Genomic DNA, 20,457 nt, shown 5'->3' with positions numbered 1-20,457 from the left:
TAGGGTGTAACACACAGTACACAGGCATAATGGGAGTGGTCCCCCTGTGTTCTCCTTCTGTACAGAATAAAATATTATGTAATCTCCACCTCAGTGTGTGTTTTCATTGGGTGTTACACACTGGGCAAGACCAGCCCAGTGTGTAACAAGACGGTTTCTGTGCAAAACTATGAAAAATGAGAGCAGCTCTAAGACCAGACAGCTTTCTTTGTATTTGTATTTAATTTTGCCTCTGAGCCTTGTTATGTCTTTTGTCTGTTTCATGGAATTATCCTTGGATAAAGATTGATTAATAGTTATAGTTACAAAATGATCCCTCTTCAACCCTAAATTATGCAGCAGGGCAGAACAAATTTCTTGGGCTCAGAATTCTTCATCTCTTACAGGTATTCATTAGCATCAGGCTCTGATTAATGGTTTCAAATCTTCTGTGTTGCAGTAAAAATAAAATAAATTTGGCAATCTGAATGTTTATCCAGCCCAGCCCTATTTGCTTAGTTCTCCTAGTTGTGTCAGAGCCTTTGAACTCTGAGCAATTTTCATGTAGTTGGAAGAACATTTAATTATCAAGCCACAGGGGAGTTGTTAACCCTGAAGTTCTGACAAATGGCAGTCCAGTCTCTTCTTGAAAGCTTCCAGTGATGAAGCTTGCAATCTGTTCCATTGGTTGATTATTCTCACTGTCAAAAAACTTCTCCTTATTTCTAGTCTGAATCTCTCCTTGATCGGTTTCCATCTATTATTCCTTGTCTGGCCTTCAGGTGCTTTGGAAAATAGGTTGATCCCCTCCCTTCTGTGGCAGCCCCTCAAATATTGTAACACTGCTATCATGTCTCCTCTGCACCTTCTGTTCACTAGACTAGCTATGCCCAATTCCTGTAACTGTTCTTCATATGTTTTTGCCTGCAGTCCCCTAGTTGTCTTTGTTGCTCTTCTCTGCACTTTTTCTAGAGTCTCAATGTCTTTTTTATAGTGTGGTGACCAAAACTGGTTGCAGTGTTCTAAGATTTTGTAGAATGGTATTAGTACCTCATGCGATCTTGATTGAATTCCTCTGTTAATGCAACTTAGGATTGCATTGGCTTTTTTGGCTGCTGCCACACACTGTTGGCTCATATTTAATTGATTGTCCACTAAGACTCCAAGATCCCTCTTACAGTTACTGCTATTAAGCCTGGTTCCACCCAATCTATATGTGTCCTTTTGGTTTTTCTTGCCTAAGTGTAAGACTTTACTTTTCTCTACATTGAATTTCATTTTGTTAGACAGGACCCAGTGTTCAAGTCTGTCAAGATCCATCTGGATCTTGAGCCTATCATCCAGGGTGTTGGCTATTCCTGCCAGCTTAGTATCATCTGCAAATGTGATAAGTTCCTCTTCTATTCCCTCATCTAAGTTGTTTATGGACATATGAAGAGTACTGGGTCTAAGACAGAACCTTGTAGTACCCCACTGCTTACTTCCCTCCGTGTAGATATAGTACATTAAGGACTACTCATTGAGTACAGTTTATCAGCCAAATCCATCGGATGGTGATGCTATCTATCCCACTTTTTTCTAGCTTACCAAGAAATAGATTGTGATCTACTTTGTTGAATGTCTTGCTAAAGTCTAAATATACTATGTCCAAAGCATTTCTCTCATCTACTAATTTAGTCATTTTATCACACAATGAAATAACATTGGTTTGGCATAATCATTTTTTTTCAATTTTATTTTTATTTTATTCAAATACAAATAATACAAACAAAATACATATAAGTCTAAGTAAAAAACAGTATAAAGATACAAATACTACAGTGCACCCACCCCCCTGGAGACCATTTTTATTACCTATATTTCTTCTCATATAACAACTAATAATATACAATATATTTCAATTGTGCCCTTATCCCCTCCAAAACAGCATATATTCTTGAGCAGTTTTATTCCCTTTGCCTTCCACCAAGACTGTTTTTATAAAATATCCCATACTTCATTATAATTATTTACCTTAATCATCCCTTTTTTAAATTTAATTTCTGTTGTTAATTTATCATTTATTGACATATTCCATATTTCATTATACCACTCTTTTCTTTGAATAACCCAATTCCATCCCAAAATTTAACCATCACTAATCTAGCTGCCATTATCAAATTTACAATCAATTCCTTTTTTGCTTCATTTATATCTTGTTTTTCCACCAATAATAGTAATACAATCTTTGGTGACATATCTAAATTTACCTTCAAAAGTTCTCTTGTCTCCTCGTTGGCTAGCTTTCCCTCCATTGGTGGACCCTTATATGGGTCCAAAGTCGCCCTGGAGGGGGTGACTTCTGTCGAGGAGGCTGCTGTTCGGCTGCAGAGGAGCGGAGGCTCCTCCAGCTGTATGGATGATCTCCGAAGGCCGACGGAGAAGAAGATCGGCCAGTAAAATGGCCGATCGCCCTGCCGCTTCAGACCACAAGTCAGAGAACACCTAAGCTGTGAGTGCCCCCATGGTGAACCCGGGTGAGAACTTTGTTTTGTAATACTCTCTATTCTTTTTTTTTTTTTTTTGGTACCTGTAAGTGCTTTTGGGAACTATTTCCCTGGCTTGGAAAGGCAGCTTCTACTTTTTGGGGGGAAGAAAGGCATTTTATAAATATATAAAAAGACTTTATTTCACTTCTATAGATATTTTTCTTTTGGATACAAAAAAGGAAAAAAGAACTGTACTATTATTCTATGTGGGAAGACTATTTCTTTTTTTTAATATATTATACATCAAAGATAGAAAAAAGGAATTGATCTTTGGAAAAGACTTTTTTTTGACTCAGGGCATCTAGTTGCGAAAATTTAATACTGCAGCTTCTGCTTATTTTCTTTAAAAGATGGAACACTGAACTTCAAAAAACTTTGGAGGGGGAAAGATAAGCTGTGCAGTTGTGGGAACTGTGGGGGTGGATATTGTTTACATCAAATATAGCCTCCACAAAAAAAGAGACCTTGCTTTAATTATTAGTATCAAAATGGAGAAACCTCAGCTACACTTAAACTATGCGCTCATACTGGAAAAGATTTATGAGGCCACTGCAGAAATATGTGCCACAATTAAAAACTTTACTTTAGAATTAAGATTCAGAGATTCTACTACATATGTTCAAATGGAAGTCCAGGTTACATCTGACTATGGTATAAATCAAAACATACCAGAAGAGGAATCTACAGAGATAAAAGAGGAACTTATTTCACCTGACAACCCTCTCTTCTGCAATTTAGAGAAACAGAAGAAGCAAAAATTAAGATCTCAAACTACAAAACAATAACACTGCAAGGAGAAGAGAAAAATATCTCTATTGCAGAGGAAAGGATTTATATTTTCTCAAAGGCTACTGCAAGCAATAAAAATGGATCCACTGGCTGAAAGGGAAGCGTCTTTATGGAAACCTGTTTGGCATAGAAAAAAAGCCAGAATTAGATTTAAAAAGAAATTTAAAATTGTGTAACAGATTTAAAGGCAATGTTGGTTTTTTATGGATTGTTTTAAGGATTATGATTCAGAGTTAGAAATAAGAAAAATGCAATTATATACATGTATGTTGGCTTTATGGATTGTAGCAAGGATAAAAAAAAAAAATATTTACCTAATATATATTTTTGGAATAATAGATTAACTTTGATGGAAATCATGAACTGGAATCGAAAAAATGTTGAGTTTTCTTTTGTAATACTCTCTATTTTGGGGACTGCAGGTCAGCCAGCTCGCTGGAGCCAAAGGAGCCCCTGGAATCGCTAATCGTAGGAGATGGAGAAGAAGCTCAGAATGACAGCAAGCAGCTGAGTTGGGTGAGAATACCGTCTTCTTTCTCAGTAGAGGTGGATTTTTGACAAATAGCTCTTTTACAGCTTGAGAGCGAAGCTTTTCACTTTTAGGGAGGGGGTGGAATTCCCCCCCCCTCCTGAACTCAATCAGCAATTTAAGCTTTCTGGCAACTTAAAAACTTTTTATATAGTAAAGCTGTCTGATGCTTAAGATAAATTTGGGAAGCTCCTGTTCTTATAGAGACTTTTTGCCTTTGTTTTTTTGTTGGAAACCCACTGCAATTATTATTGTTTTACCTTTTAAACTCTATAAATTTCTTTTTTCTTTCTTGACTTTTTTCCCCCTTTTTAAATGTGATGGGAATGGATACTTAGTGGCGCCTTGTGGCTACATTGAGAACTATTTTCACTTTCTCTTGCCTGGAGCTTATTTAGATTAGAACTTTGGCTGTATGCCCAGACATTCTTTATCTAAGACTATGAAACTTTGTTGAGAAAAGACTTTCTTCTGGTTTACTGGGCTTCACAAGACAGACTATATCAATAGACAAATACTACTTGAAGCCATCTGCCTTCTTGGATTATAAATACTGTGCTTTGGAACTATAATAAGCTGTTTTAGAAGAATTGGAAATTAAGAAATCTCTCTGAACAGAATCTTATGGACTATAATTTTGATATTTTTTCTTTTTTCTTTTTCTTTTCTTTTTTCTTTTTATCCTCTTTACTCTGGGACTATTTTTTCCTCTCCTTTTTTATTGCTTCCTTCTTTTTGTCTTGTTGCTATTTTTTACTTCTTTTTTTCCTTTTTTTAACTATTTTTATGAATTTCCCCTCCTAGTAATAAGAGTCTATTGGATTATAAAAACTGGCCATTTGGCTACCTGGTGGATTACAATACAAGATATAAAGACAAAGATGAGTGCTTCAAACCTATCTAAACTTGGGAAAAAAGGATCCTCCGCCCCTGCCTTGACTTCTGCAAGTCCAGTATATCAGAAATCAATCACAACATTGCTGCAGCAAGAAAAAATGGATGTTCAACAAAAAGATACTCAAGCAATTTTACAAGCAATTGCAGCGCAGATGGCAACCTTGACAAAAAAAATTATGAAGATTTGAAAAATGATCTGGATAAAATGAACTAAAAAAGTACTAATATAGACTCTCAAATTGAGACAATTACAGACAATCAAGAAAGGATCCAAAAAATGGAAGACAAATCAGTGGAATTCGATCAGAAATTAAAGTCCTTAAAAGATGAAAATGAAAAATTGGCCCAGATAAATGGAGAATTGGAAGACTCATTGGTAGTTATAGAGATGGAAAAAAATTCATATTTTTTAAGATTTCGAAATATAATAGAAGATAAGGAAGAGGACCTCTTAGACCTGATAAATGAGCTACTTCCAGATGTTCTAGGAATGGGGAAGACTCAAATGGAAGGAGAATAGGACCAGATCTATAGAGTCAACTCAAACTATGCTAGAAGAAATAAAGTGTCCAGGGAAGTCCATGTTTCTTAAAAGATCCATAAGAGATGAGATTCTGAGAAAAGTAAGAGATCAACCATTAAAATACAAAGAAAAAGAAGAAGTAGTTCTCAAACAAATTCCTAGAAGGATAAGAGAGGCTCGAAGAGACTATCAGTTTTTAACCAGGAAATTGGTTGAAAAAGGAGTAATTTTAGATGATTGATACCAGAAGGAATCTTAATCTATTTGGACACGAAAAGATATAGACTGGACACACCACTTAAAGCAATGGAATTTTTTGACAACCACAGAGCATTCCTGGAAAAAGGTGATCCTGAACCCAAGAAACAAGAGGAAATGGTAGCTGAAGGAGTGGCTAAACAAACAGAGGAGGAAGAAGTCAAAAATACATATTCAGAAGACGGAGCAAGACCAAGAGACCAGAAACAGATAAGATCGACTAGAAGATTGAGACCTAGATATAACTGAAAGAGATGGAGGAGATTGCAATCTTATCAAGAAATATAAATGGACTAAACTCTCCTTTAAAAAGGAGAAAAAAATTTTTTACAAGACTACAAAAATCAAAAATGGACATAATTTGCCTCCAAGAGAAACACATTAAGAGACAACATTTTAAAATCCTAGAACAACTGAAAATGGGCAAACTTTACTTTACACTCACATCTCAAAAGAAAAGAGGAATAGCCCTTTATATTAAAGAAAAGATGAATCCCAAACAAATCTATGCAGATGAAGAGGGGAGAATACTAATGGTGGAAATCATGGTGGATCAAAAACAGATATTGATGGTAGCAATATATGCACCTAATGATAAGCAAGAGCAATTTTATCAACAACTGCACAAGAAAATACTGGACTTAAATTACCAAAATCTTTGTATAATGGGAGACTTCAATGCAATAGCAGATGCAACTCTGAATTACAAAAGCCATAGGCAAGGGAGAAAAGGAGAAATGTACTACCTAAAGCATTTTCAAAAATGAAAGAAGAATTGTGTATACAAGACATATGGAGAGAGAGAAACCCAAAAAAACCACAATATACATTCTACTCAAATAGACGTAAATCAGGGTCTAGAACTGATATGATATGGACATCTTTCGACTTGAAAATGATAATACAAGAGGTGGAGATAGAAACTAATGTTTGGGCAGACCACAACCCAATAAAAATGACCTGGAAAGGAACCAAGAAAAAACTAAGATGGTCTCTGAATAAATCCATATTGAAAGAAAAAGAATTCTTACAACTAGCAACAAAGGAAATGGATTTTTTTTCCAAAATAAACAAGAAAGAAGAAACATTCCTTCAAAATGTATGGGACATGGCCAAAGCATACTTCAGAGGGCTGGCCATAACTTATGCCTCTAAAAAGAATAAAGAAAAGAAACTATTACAGTTAAAGGTGAGAGAAGAACTTAAAAAATTGGAGCTAGAGTTACAAATAGACCCACAAAAGAAAGTCCTCAAGAAACAAATGGAGATAATAAAGCATAAATTAAACCTGGCTGAGATGGATATAATGGCACAACAGATTAAACAGACTAAACAGAATTTCTTTGAAAATGCCAATAAACTGGGGAGGTGGCTAGCATATAGATTGAAAAAAAAAGAATGATAAATAAGCTACAAGATTCAAAAGGAGAACTACAGTTCCACAATGATGCAATGAAAAAAACCATTAAAGACTACTGAGATACTTTACAAGGCAGAGGAAATTCCTAAAGAAAAAATACAGTTATACTTAAAAACAGACTTGCCAAAAATCCTGGAGAATATTCGAAATATACTAAATGGGAAAATATCAACGATGGAGATTACAGAAGCCATAAAAAGACAAAAAAAAGATAAGTCTCCAGATCCAGATGGACTTCCCACAGAATTTTACAAAGCATTACAAGATGTATTAAGTCCGATGTTGAAAGAACTCAACACTTCGACTGAAAGAAGGGAGTAACGGGCCTTCACACTGTACACTTACAAATCAGCTATTATCTTTTCAGCTGTACTTCTTTAAACCAGTGGTTCTTAACCTGTGGGTCAGGACCCCATTTGGGGTCGAACGACCATTTCACAGGGGTCGCCAAACAACGCAGTCCACCATTTTTTTCCCCTTTTCCTTAGCTGTGCTAATCCCTTTTATTCTATTGGCTTTTGAAAGCCAATAGAATAGACTCTCTTGAATAGAGTCGAATTCTATTGGCTTTCAAAAGCCAATAGGAATTGTCCAGGCTGTCTCTGCCCTGCTGAGCCCGCCAAAAGTCCCATTCTGAAAATGGTGCTGCACCAGTTGAGTAGTCCTCGACTTACAGCCGGTTGAGTAGTCCTCGACTTACGACCGGTTGGGGGTCGCGCCATTAAAAAGGTTGAGAACCACTGCTTTAAACTCTCTCCAAATTCTTTCTCCTATCAGTCTTCAATCATAGGGCCCCTCCTCTCCCATCAACCTTCAAAGGCCTCTCAAGTCTCTTAGCCAAACATCCAAATTCAAAGCTTCTCTGGGAGAATGTCCAAAACTGAATCAAATACAATCCAAACTTCAGGAGAAAAGCAAGGGAAGTAACTCACGTTTCATAATCTCTTAAGTTTCATAGTCTTTAATTGAGTGTTATATTTCTTAATCAATTCAATGCGATGGTCTGGAGGAGGAAGAAATTCAGCGTCCATTGTCCATCCAAGCTAGCTCCGCCCCCGGCATGATCTGTTTTTAACAAACCCATGCTGACTTTTCATTATTATTATTATTCTAGATGTTCACAGATCTGTTTTTTTATTTTCTTTTACAGTATCTTCCTGGGTATTGATGTTAGGCTGATTAGTCTATAGTTTCTTGGGCCTGTTTTTCTCTCTTTTTTGAAGATGGGAACCACATCAGCTCTTTCCAGTCCTCTGGTAGTTCCCCAGTGCTCCAGGATTTTTGAAAGATATGGTACAATGGTTCGGAGATGACATCTGCAAACTCCTTTAGAACTCTGGGATGTAATCTGTCAGGTCCCAGTGATTTATATTCATTAAGATCAGACAGGAGTTCTGCTTGGTTGGGTGGCCTGTAGTCTACACCTATGGAAAAGCCTTTTTTTTTTCTTTTATATTGACTCAAATGCATTTTAGGAGATTTTCATCTTTGGTCTTATGCATTTCTGTAGCAATTTAGTGGTCTTTTATATATACTGCAGTTCTGCTTCCTCTTTTATGTGGTCTGGGTTTTTTTTAACAGTTTGTATCCTTCTATCAGTATGTTCCAGTCATGGTTTCATTCCACCAAATTTCAGTAATTCCAATTATATCATATCTACCTTCATGTATTAGTAATTCAAGTTCACCCTCTTTGTTCCCCAAACTCTGGGCATTTGTAGGCATTTGAGATCTTTATGTCTGACTCTGGGTATGCTACCTATGTCTCCTATTTGGTGTTTGAGTTTGTCTTCCTTCCCATTCCGCTTTACCTCATTATTTGACTTGTTTTCTAGGGATTTTTGCTTGGTATTAGGTTCTGGAGATCCTAAAGATTTGTCACCCTCCCCCCTCAATTTTAGTTTGAAGCCCTCCTGATAAGTTGAGCCAGTCATTTTCTGAAAACATTCTTCCCAGTTTTTGTGAGGTGCAGTCCATCCTTTCCCAAAAGTCTATCATGAAGGTAGTGCAGATCATGGTCCAGGAATCCAAAGTTCTTTTGGTGACACCAACCTTTTATCCAGTGATTCACTTCTAGAATCCTTTGTTCTCTTACTGCAGGGTTATAAAACTGACAGCCCATGGGCCAGATGCATCATGGCGAAACCGCACCCACCCTATTGCCGGCAATAGAAAAAAAGTTGTGATATGTCGTGACAAGTCACATGACGTTGCGAGTTTGACACTCCTGTCTTACTGGATGTTGACCTTTCTTGGCAATATAGATGAAAAAAACTACTTGACTTTTTTGCCTAGTTGCTCATAATCACTCAATATTGTTTTCAGGTCCATTTTTGTGTCATTCGTCCCTACGTGTAGTAGTAGAAAAGGGTAGTGATCTGTGGGTTTTATTATTTTGGTTAAGTTCTCAGCCACATCTTTGATTTTTGCTCCAGGGAGACAATATACCTCTCTGGATTGACTGTCTAATCTATAGATGGCTGGTTCTGTTCCCTTGAGAATTGAATTTGCTATCACCAGCACTCACCTTTTGTTTCCTATGGAGTTTGGGGGTATTTTTCTATCTATCACAGCAGCACTTGATGTTGCTACTATTTTAGGGACATTTGATGATGCTTCTTTTCTAGGTGTCTGCATGTCTTCTTCCAGGGACAGCCTATGAAATCAATTACTCAGCACCAGTAGGGCTGCATCAGAGTGGGTTGGGTTGGACAGGGGTTTTGTTCTAGGTTTGTGTTTTTTTCTATGAGTGACATGTTTCCATCTCTCTTCTTCTTCTAAAGCAGGGGTGTTAAACTCGCAACGTCATGTGACGTGTCATGACTTTTTTTCTATTGCCGGCAATGACCGCGGTTTCACCATGACACATCCAGCCCGCGGGCCAGCAGTTTGTCACTCCTGTTCTATGGGTTCAATTCTTTTAGAAGTTGTTTAATCATTATTATGTTCAATTTGGGCACATTCTTCTTGCAAGGTTTGGGGTTTCTCATTTTTTAAGTTGAGTTTCAAAGTAGTTACAGTTTCCCCTAGATCTTTTACTTTTTCTTCTAATAACACCATTAGTTTACATTTGGTACATATATAGTTTGGGTGTTCTATGGGCATAAGCGTATACATGGAACACATTTTGCAGATCACAATATTATCAGTTTCTTTTTCCATGAGTGGATTAAAAAAAATGAAAATGAGAATGTAGAAGGTTTTATCACAGATTTTTAAAAGGGAAAATGTCCAGTTTAGAAATTTGATATTGTAATAGATCATTTAAAAATTTAAAAAAATAGGGGAAAATGTCTAGTTTAAAAATTTAAAGTCCTAACAATTCATTCTGCCTGAATCAGCTTCTGTTTACCTAAGTGCAAGCTCAAGCACTTATCAAATCATAGTACTACTTTATTAATCAAATGTATATCAATAATTTATTAAAATGTCTTATTAATCCAGATGGGGTGTGGGCAATACTTGGTGTCTTGCCTGGAGCCTTCAGAAAGCATAGCAGCATCTGCTTAAGATTGTAGTAGGAGACAATTAGATATAGACAGTGGAAAATTAAATGAACTCTTGCGACCAAAGTCAAAAATAACAAAAAAAGCTTCTTTCAACATGTAAAAAACAAGAAAAAAGTGAAGGAAATGATTGGTCCATTAGTGGATGAAAGTGGCAAGAAGGTGACAAGCAACAGGGAGAAAGCCAAACTATTTAACTCGGGGTTTTTGCATATGTTTTTACACAAAGGGAAAAAACGGACCAATCTATCAAAAATAGTGCCATAAAAAACAGAATAGAATCACAAGTTAAGATAGGCAAGAAAATGGTAAGTGAGCACCTGTCCAGCCTAGAAGAGTTCAAATCACCAGGACCAGATGGATTATATCCCAAGGTTCTCATGGAATTGGCAGATGTGATCTCAGAACCACTGAACTATATTTTTCAAACATCCTGGAGCACTGGGGAACTACCAGAGGATTGGAAAAAAGCTGATGTAGTTCTCATCTCCAAAAAAAGGAACAAATAGATACAGGAAACTATAGATCTATCAGCCTGACCTCAATACCTGGGAAGATTCTGGAAAAGATAATCAAACAACGAATCAGCAAACACCTAGAGGCAAACAAAGTCATTATTAAAAGCCAGCGTGGGTTTGTCAAGAACAGATCATGCCAGAGAAATCTTATTGCATTCTTTGACCACGTGACAAAATTAGTGGGCCAGAGGAATGCTGTGGATATAATTTACTTGGACTTCAGTAAGGCATTTGACAAAGTAAATCACAATCTACTACTTGATAAGATAGCAAAATGTGGGTTAGACGCCATCACCACCTGATGGATTCGTAGCTGGCTGACAGGCTGTACTCAGTGTGTGGTCCTCAATGGAACCGCATCTACATGGAGGGAAGTGTGTAGTGGGGTGCCCCAAGGCTCTGTTCTAGGCCCAGTGCTCTTCAACATCTTCATCAACAATTTAGACGAAGGGATAGATGGGGAACTCATCAAATTTGCAGACGACCCCAAGCTGGCAGGAATAGCCAACACTCCAGAAGACAGGTTTAAGATACAGGAGGATCTTGACAGACTTGAACACTGGGCGCTATCTAACAAAATGAAATTCAATGATGAAAAAAGTAAGGTTCTACATTTAGGCAAGAAAAACCAAATATACAGATATAGTATAGGGGGTACCTTGCTCAATAGTAGTAACTGTGAGAGGGACCTCAGAGTCCTAGTGGACAATCATTTAAATAGGAGCCAGCAGTGTGCTGCAGCTGCCAAAAAAGCCAACACAGTGCTAGGCTGCATTAACAGAGGGATAGAATCAAGATCACGTAAAGTATTAATACCACTTTACAATGCCTTAGTAAGGCCACACTTGGAATACTGCATCCAGTTTTGGTCACCACTATGTAAAAAAGATGTTGAGGCTCTAGAAAGAGTACAGAGAAGAGCAAATAAGATGATTAGGGGACTGGAAATTAAAACGTATAAGGAACGGTTGCTGGAATTAGTTATGTCTAGTTTAATGAAGAGAAGGACAAAGGGGGACATGATAGCAGTGTTCCAATATCTCAGGGGCTGCCACAAAGAAGAGGGAGTCAAGCTATTTTCCAATTGCCTGAAGGCAGGACAAGAAGCAACAGATGGAAACTAATCAAGGAAAGAAGCAACCTAGAACTAAGGAGAAACTTCCTGACAGTTAGAACAATTAACCAGTGAAACAACCTGCCTCAAGAAGTGGTGAATGCTCCAACACTGGAAGTTTTTAAGAAGAGACTGCACAGCCATTTGTCCAAAATGATATAGGGTTTCCTGCCTGAGCAGGGGGTTGGACTTGATGACCTCCAAGGTACCTTCAAACTTTATTATTATTATTATGGATCATCGCACAGTCAGCCAGATGTTCAGACTGGATTTGGCATTTTCTCTACCTATCGAGTCCTTACACAGGACCTGGGATAGGCAGATGTGGATGTTTGATGGTATTACAAGTATCATCGCAGGATGGAAGCAGTTCCTAGTAAGGCCGCCTTTTGCAATTGACTAATAGCGAATTTGTTAATGCCAATGGTGTTCAAGTGCCCCAGTTGTTTTGGGATTGCACCCAAGGAGCCTATTACTATTGGTACTACCCTTGCTTGCTTTTGCCACAGTCTTTCTATTTCTATTTGTAGGTCTTTGTATTTTGTTATCTTCTCCAGTTCTTTCTCGTCTATTCTGCTGTCTCCAGGCACTGCCACGTCCACTATCCAGACTTTTTTGTCTTTCTTATCGACAATTGTTAAGTCTGGGGTGTTATGTTGCAGGTGCTTGTCTGTTTGAATTCTGAAGTCCCAGAGCAGTTTAATTTTATCATTTTCTATGACTTTCTCTCTTTTATGATCCCACCAGTTTTTGCTTACAGGCAAATGATATTTTTTGGAGATCTTCCAATGCACCATTGTTGCTACTTTGTCATGCCGCTGCTTGTAGTCAATCTGTGCAATCTTCTTGCAACAGCTTACCAGGTGGTCCACTGTTTCTTCAGCTTCTTTGCATAGGCGGCACTTACTGTCTGTTGCTGTCTTCTCAATTTTGATTTTATATGCATTTGTCCTTAAGGCTTGGTCTTGTGCAGCCAGAATTAGTCCCTCGGTCTCTTTCTTCAATTTTCCTGCTCTTAGCCATTGCCAGGTTTTATTATTATCTGCTTTCCCAGCTATTTTTTTCATGTATTGGCCATGTAGTGCTTTGTCTTCCCATGCTTCTATTCTGTTCTTCATTTGGTCTTTCTTGTAGGCCAGTTTGGTCTCTCCAGTAGTCAATAAGCCTTCCTGATACACTAATTTCAGTGCATCTTCATCATTGTTCTTCAGATATTCTTCCAAAGCCATTTTTTCTTCTTCAACCATCTGATGTACTTGTAGCATTCCACGCCCACCTATTTGCCTTGGTAGATAAAGTCTGTCAATGTCACTGCGTGGATGAAGGGCATGATTCATTATCATTATTTTTCTGGTCTTCCTATCCATTGCTTTTAGTTCTGCTTGAGTCCAGTCCACTATTCCAGCTGTGTATCTAATGACTGGAATTGCCCAGGTGTTGATTGTCTTTATGGTATTTCCTCCACTGAGTTTGGACTTTAAGATCTTCTTCACTCTCTTGATGTATTCACCTCTAATCTTTTTCTTGACTTCAGTGTGCTTGATGTTGTCAGCTTGAAGGATACCCAAGTATTTGTAGTAATCTTCCTCATCCAGACTCTTAATGTTATTTTCGTGGGGCATCTTGATTCCTTCAGTTTTCACTATTTTTCCTTGTTTGATAGTAAGTGTGGCACATATTATTGTTATTATTATTATTATTATTATTTAAAAAAATCCCAGAAGAAAGCATGGGCAAACCACTTACATGATGTTGCTAAGAAAACTTCACGGATGTGTTCATATAGTCACCAACACTCAAATGTGACTCTTGGGAAACTTCAACAAGTGTTTATACATTCTGCCAAATTTAAGCCACATTATAAATGTCATCAAAATCCCAATAAGATGAAAAAAATGCGTTCAAACTTTTCAGTCCTTAATAATAATAATAATAAAGTTGGAAGGGACCTTGGAAGTCATTGAGTCCAACCCCCTGCTCAGGCAGGAAACCCTACACCATTTCAGATAAATGGCTGTCCAGTCTCTTCTTAAAAACTTCCAGTGTTGGAGCATTCACCAGTTCTGGAGGCAGGTTGTTCCATTCATATTCCATAGAGGCTGCCTGAGCTGCAAATGGATGCTGAAGTTCCATTCCTGATCTTTATACCATAGTGAATATTAATTACCAGACAGCAATTGTGGGAGATGTTGAGCTATTTTTCATATCTGTTGCAATTTGCAAAACCTGCTTAGGACAGCTGCTCCTCTTTTTAAAAATGTGTTTCAAGTACCCATGTTTCCCCAAAAATAAGACCCGGTCTTATTTTTTTTTCCTCCAAAAGAGGCACCAGGTCTTATTTTGGGGGGGCAGGGGTCTTTTCCACTTACCTCATGGCAGCAACACCACACGGCGGTGATAGTCCTGCCCAGCTGGCTCACTTCTTCTGTGGCCTAAGGAGGAGCTTCATTCTGCAGCTGAGAATGGAGCCCCGGCCTGCATTTCTCCATCAGAGGCCTTATGGAAAGGCCTCTGCAGCCAAGAACTGAGCTGCAAAATGCAGGCTGGGGGAACACCGCAGAAGAAGTGGGCCAACGAGGCGAGGCAAGTGTCAATCCGTGGGAGGCCTGGCTTCAATGGTAAGTGGGTGTAGGGGGGGCAGTTCCAACCCCCCACCCCTGCCCTAGGTTGATTTTTTAGAGTATATTAGGCCCACCCCAAAAATAAAGGTAGGGCTTATTTTTGGGATAGGTCTCACTTTCGGGGAAACATGGTAATAATGAGTTGGTCCTCCTATGCAATGTCTGCTGAATCCCAAAAGAAGCTACAGCTTCTTCCAGATAAAAATAAATAATTCCAAATTTATTTTAGATTAACTCTTTGTTAAGAGTTACTATCTAATAAACAACCATGGTTTTACTGCTTCTTTGATTCATTCTAATCTTTCTACACTTCTCGTCCACTCTCAAATGATTCCCAGAACTCAATCTTTTGAACACAGCCTTGCTTGCTTTCCATTCACAAATTGGAAGGAGTATTGGTAAATAATTTGTCTGTCATAACTGGATACATCTCTGTTTTCTGTCCCTCTCTGCTCCTTTTGAAACTATTTTCCAGGTGAGTCCAGCTGGATATGAAATTTGGACTAGATGTAGGATAAACTTAATTCACTACAACCTTAATCCAGCTAAAAACTACCATTTATGAACCTAGAATATCTCTTAACTTTGCTCCAACTATTCCTCAGATGATACTGGATTGGATACTGGTAGCTGTTGCATTTGTCATTTCCTGGTTTCTGAGCAAAAACAAAACTTGGAAAAAGCTATAATGATGTACTTCATGCTATCTCTTTTTCAGATGTGTGAGTTTGTAAATTCAAGAAAAAAATTAAAGGAAACATTAATTTATGTATACTAGAAAATGAAGTGCATTTATGGATAGTTCTTTAGGTAAATCCTTTTCAGATTTTTTTTTTCTGGTGTTCAAAATAATGAATGCGATATGCAGGAAGAGGAATAGAGTTTCAATAAATCCTTTTTTAGATGGTTGTGGGTATTAACCATTGTCAGAAATCGTACTATTGCATTTGTGTAGGACCGAACAGACGATATGTTCACAAGTATTCAAGCTCTTACTAGAGCTGAATCCTTTTCTCTGATTAGCAACCCTTTTTCATTCTCTTATATGCTGACAATGTTGTTATTCTATCTTTATCCACATATAAAGAAACCCATGCTGTTACACCCATGTATTAATAGTGTAGTGTATTTTTTTAAAAATTCTCTCAGTAAATGAATAAATAAAACCACTATTATTGGAAGAAAGAGATGGTCCTGATCAGTTTACTGTTTACCCCAATTAATGACTATACTGGGCCTGGACAAAGTCTGGAGAGAGCTCAACAGAGAATCTGGAGGGAGGGAGGGAGGGAGACGGAAACAGAAATACAGACAGATTTATTTTATTAATGTTTAGATATTTAAACTTTTAGAGCTAAAGAAAAAGAAGCTTATATCATTATAAACTATGATTTTTAAACTATCAGTGTTGATCAGCATAAACTTGTTTAAATTTTATATATAAAGCTAAATGTGGCACTAATAAACTGTACTGTACATTACATTATTTGTTACATAATGAAAGTTTCTGTCTTAAGCGTAATATTTAATACTAAGGTCTCTACTCTACTGTTACATATTGATTGTATATATTTAAAAAAGGAAGAAAACAAAAGAAACAAAACAAAATAACAACAAAAAGAAAGACATAGTACTTGATTTCTAACTTCCCCTTTTGATTTTGATATATAATGAAACAGAATTAATATCAGATATCTCTGTTACAACAAACTTTCACCCTCTGCCTTGCTATTTCAACATTTACTTATCCCATCACATAGGAGAGTTGTCATACAATATGTTTTTCAATAATTACCTTGTTTTTTTTCAGCAGTGGTACAGGTATACTTTCAACAACGGTACTGTTGGAATCTATGTACCAAATATATCCCAATTCCTTCTTTAGAGTATTTTGCAAATTTGCTGGGTTTTTTTAACAGTTTGGAAGTTATTTTATTTTGTACACACACACACACACACACACACACACACACACACACACATAAATGCTCCAAGCAAATCTAATGCTCAGACTAAAGTTGAAGGGGCTAAAGATGAGTAAGAGATTGAAAAAAATATTGCAACTTAACCAACTGCATTTACAGTATATTAAAGGGTAGGAACCTAAGTGGCAGATAGGGTCCTAATGACCAACAGCTCTACTAACAATTTTAATATCACTGTTTGGACAAATCCACACTGGAATTCCTTCATCCAAGATCAGTGAAAGACCATGTGTAAAATAAGGCAGACTCTGTTTAAACCACTGACTATACACCTCAATCTCTGTATCTTGAAAGTGTGCCAGATGGAGACTATCCAATTGAATATACCTTTTGGGTGTTGGGAAGTCAAGTGTTGATTATTGGCTTGGCTCCAGAAATTTCTCTCCATATCTTCTAATGGGGGGGGGGAATACATTTAGAAAGTGATCGCCATTCCATAGTATTAACCATGCCTGTTCATAGCAAGCCAATGAAAATAAGACCAATGTACACGCAGGAATTGGAAAATATTATTGGGAAGAATTAATAGCATTCTTTACTATCTACTATCTATGTATATGTATCTGCTTTTTTCTTTCTTTTTTACTAAAAAAGGGGAACCAGAGAAGGCACATGAAACTATCAACAACATCTTCAAAAGAATAAAATTCACAAGGGAGGAAGAAAACTATAACACACTACTCTTCCTGGATATCCTCATTGACAAAGGCAATGATGGCAAATTAGAAACACGTCTATCATAAAACCAGCCACACCAATCAAGTTCTTCACTACCAAAGTATCAACCTAACGTCCCATAAGGAAACTTGTATAAAACACAATTTCAATGAGCATGAACATACTTCAGCAACCCTGAATATTAAAAAAAGGAAACAGATTGTTCATACAATATCTTCTAACAAAATGGATATCCATGCAACTTTATTAAAAAGTGCCTGATTACTACAGCACAAACACCACAAACTATGAAAAGGATAACATTGTCATACATCAAAAACCTCTCAGAAGCAACCAACAGTCTACTACAGCCATGTGGCAATACCATAGCACACAAACCAACTTTAGCCCTCCAAAAATCTTAAGTAAACCAAAACACCCAGTAGCCCCAGAAGAAAAAACATGAGTCATATATAACATACAGTATAAGGAGTGTAACAGCCACTGTGTAGGAAAACAGGAAGAAAGCTAGTAAAGGACATTCATGAATACCAACTAGCATTAAGAAGAGATGATGAAACCTCCTTGATTCCACAATGTATTGTCATACTAGTGAATTCTTGAAAGCCTGGCATTCTGAGAAATCCATTATCAACAGGATAATTGAAATTAAAATAATCTGCATAGCATTCAAAAGAGACAGTCAAAAAAATAAATGGTCATAGCACATCCTTGCCAGCAATCATGCAACTACCAACTCAGACAAACAACAGCCTAGTCAAGGAACTATCAAGACCACTGCCACCAATACTGACAAGGCAAGACACTTATATATAAACACAGAGAAAATTCACTCCCTTCTATCACTGATGATGTTACCTAACTGGGTAATGAAATGTCTGCAAGAAAACAACCAAGCTCAGAGAGCATCAAGGACCCTACAGTTCAAATATTCTCTTCTATTGGTACTTAAAACTATCTCAATCCTGGGTTACACCTGGGGAATAACGAAAAAAATAGTTTACTCAAGTCATAATTGCATGGTGGTCAAGATCTCATTCTTCTGGGTGCCATGCAGAATCACAAGGATAAAGATGAGGTGTGGTTGGAGATTTGTACATGGATTCGTAGCTGGCTGGCTGACCGTACTCAGTGTGTGGTCCTCAATGGAACTGCATCTACACGAAGGGAAGTGTGTAGTCGGGTGCCCCAAGGCTCTGTTCTGGGCCCAGTGCTCTTCAACTTCTTCATCAATGATTTAGATGAGAGGATATATGGGGAACTCATCAAATTTGCAGACGACACCAAGCTGGCAGGAATAGCCAACACTCCAGAAGACAGGCTTAAGATACAGGAGGATCTTGACAGACTTGAATATTGGGCGCTATGAAACAAAATGAAATTCAATGGTGAAAAAAGTAAGGTTCTACATTTAGGCAAGAAAAACCAAACGTACAGATATAGTATAGAGGGTACCTTGCTTAATAGTAGCAATTGTGAGAGGGATCTTGAAGTCCTAGTGTACAATCCCTTAAATATGAGCCAGCAATGTTCCATAGCTGCCAAAATGCTGGGCTGCATTAACAGAGGGATAGAATCAAGATCACGTTAAGTGTTAATACCACTTTACAATGCCTTGGTAAGGCCACACTTGGAATACTCATCCAGTTTTGGTCACCATGATGTAAAAAAGATGTTGAGACTCTAGAAAGAGTACAGAGAAGAGCAACAAAGACGATTAGAGGACTGGAGGCTAAAACATATAAGGAACAGTTGCTGGAATTAGTTATGTCTAGTTTAATGAAGAGAAGGACTAGGGTGACATGATAGCAGTGTTTCAATATCTCAGGGGCTGCCACAAAGAAAAGGAAGTCAAGCTATTTTCTAAAACGTCTGAAGGCAGGACAAGAAGCAACAGATGGAAACTAACCAAAGAGAGAAGAAACCTAGAACTAAGGAGAAACTTCCTCACATCTAGAACAATTAATCAGTGGAACAACTTGCCTCCAGAAGCAGTGAATGCTCCAAACTGGAAGTTTTTAAGAAGAGATTGGACAGCTATGTGTCTGAAATGGTATAGGGTTTCCTGCCTGAGCAAGGGGTTGGACTAGATGACCTTTATTGTTGTTGTTGTTATTTCTTCTCAATTCTTTGCTTTGAAACAGTCATGGTTATATTGTCAGGAAGAAGACGAAGAAAAAGTCTCCACGTGCTTATGAGAGACTTTTAATAGTGACAGAGAATAAAATGAAGAAACCAAGGTAAACATAAACGGGAGCAACCAATGTTGCTATAGGGGATCTACAGATACGAATACTGGTTGGTAGGTGGAGAGTGCACTTCAAACATTTTTTCAAAGGCCAAGAAAGTACTATGTGACAGCAGTGATGTGAAGATATTCCTATTTTTTTCAGTTTTATTTGAGGCAGGGGACAGTTACTTTCTCTGGATTAAGCCTACCTAATGTTGCTATTTTTCTCTCTCTGAAAAGCAACAATAAATAGTGCAGTCATTGTTAGGTGGTTTGTTTGTTTGTTACCATCAAATTTCTGCTGCATGATATCAGGGACATATAAGACAGATTAGGAGAATGCACACTGATTTTATCTGCATTGGGGCATTCTATAGTGCTACTTGGGAGAGAAGATTGGGCAAGGATCTAGGTATGTCTGTTTGCAAAAGACATGTCAGTATATAAAAACATTAGAGAGCAACCTGGAAGTAAATGTGAAAAAATGAAAAATATAGTGATTTTATAGGATCAGAAATGCTTTGGTAATTTATTCCAAAATGCCTTATATTCAGTTTCTTGTCATTTTGTTTATCTTTACATAATATTTGATTTGTGACATTGCTCATGACAAATGTGTTCACTGACTGAACACCCACTATTAAGCTCATTATGGCTTACTTTGCAATAGGCTTATACAAGATTGTTATGTGAGAGATGGCGTTTGTGATGAGAAGCCAAATAATTTTCTAAGGATAGTAGCATGATAAAAGAAAAATTAAAAATGAATTAAAAATATAAAGGCACAGGCAGACAAATAATATTTTAAGTAGTATAATTCTGGTGTTGACATATTATTAAATATGTTTAATATCCTTCTTGCCCTTTTGTTAAAAAAATATAA

The sequence above is a fragment of the Crotalus tigris genome, unplaced genomic scaffold, assembly GCF_016545835.1.
Source record: "Crotalus tigris isolate CLP2741 ecotype Arizona unplaced genomic scaffold, ASM1654583v1 scf7180000018504.2861643, whole genome shotgun sequence".
Classification (NCBI taxonomy): Eukaryota; Metazoa; Chordata; class Lepidosauria; order Squamata; family Viperidae; genus Crotalus; species Crotalus tigris.
The sequence above is the reverse complement of the archived record's forward strand: the minus strand, read 5'-3'. Positions refer to the sequence as shown.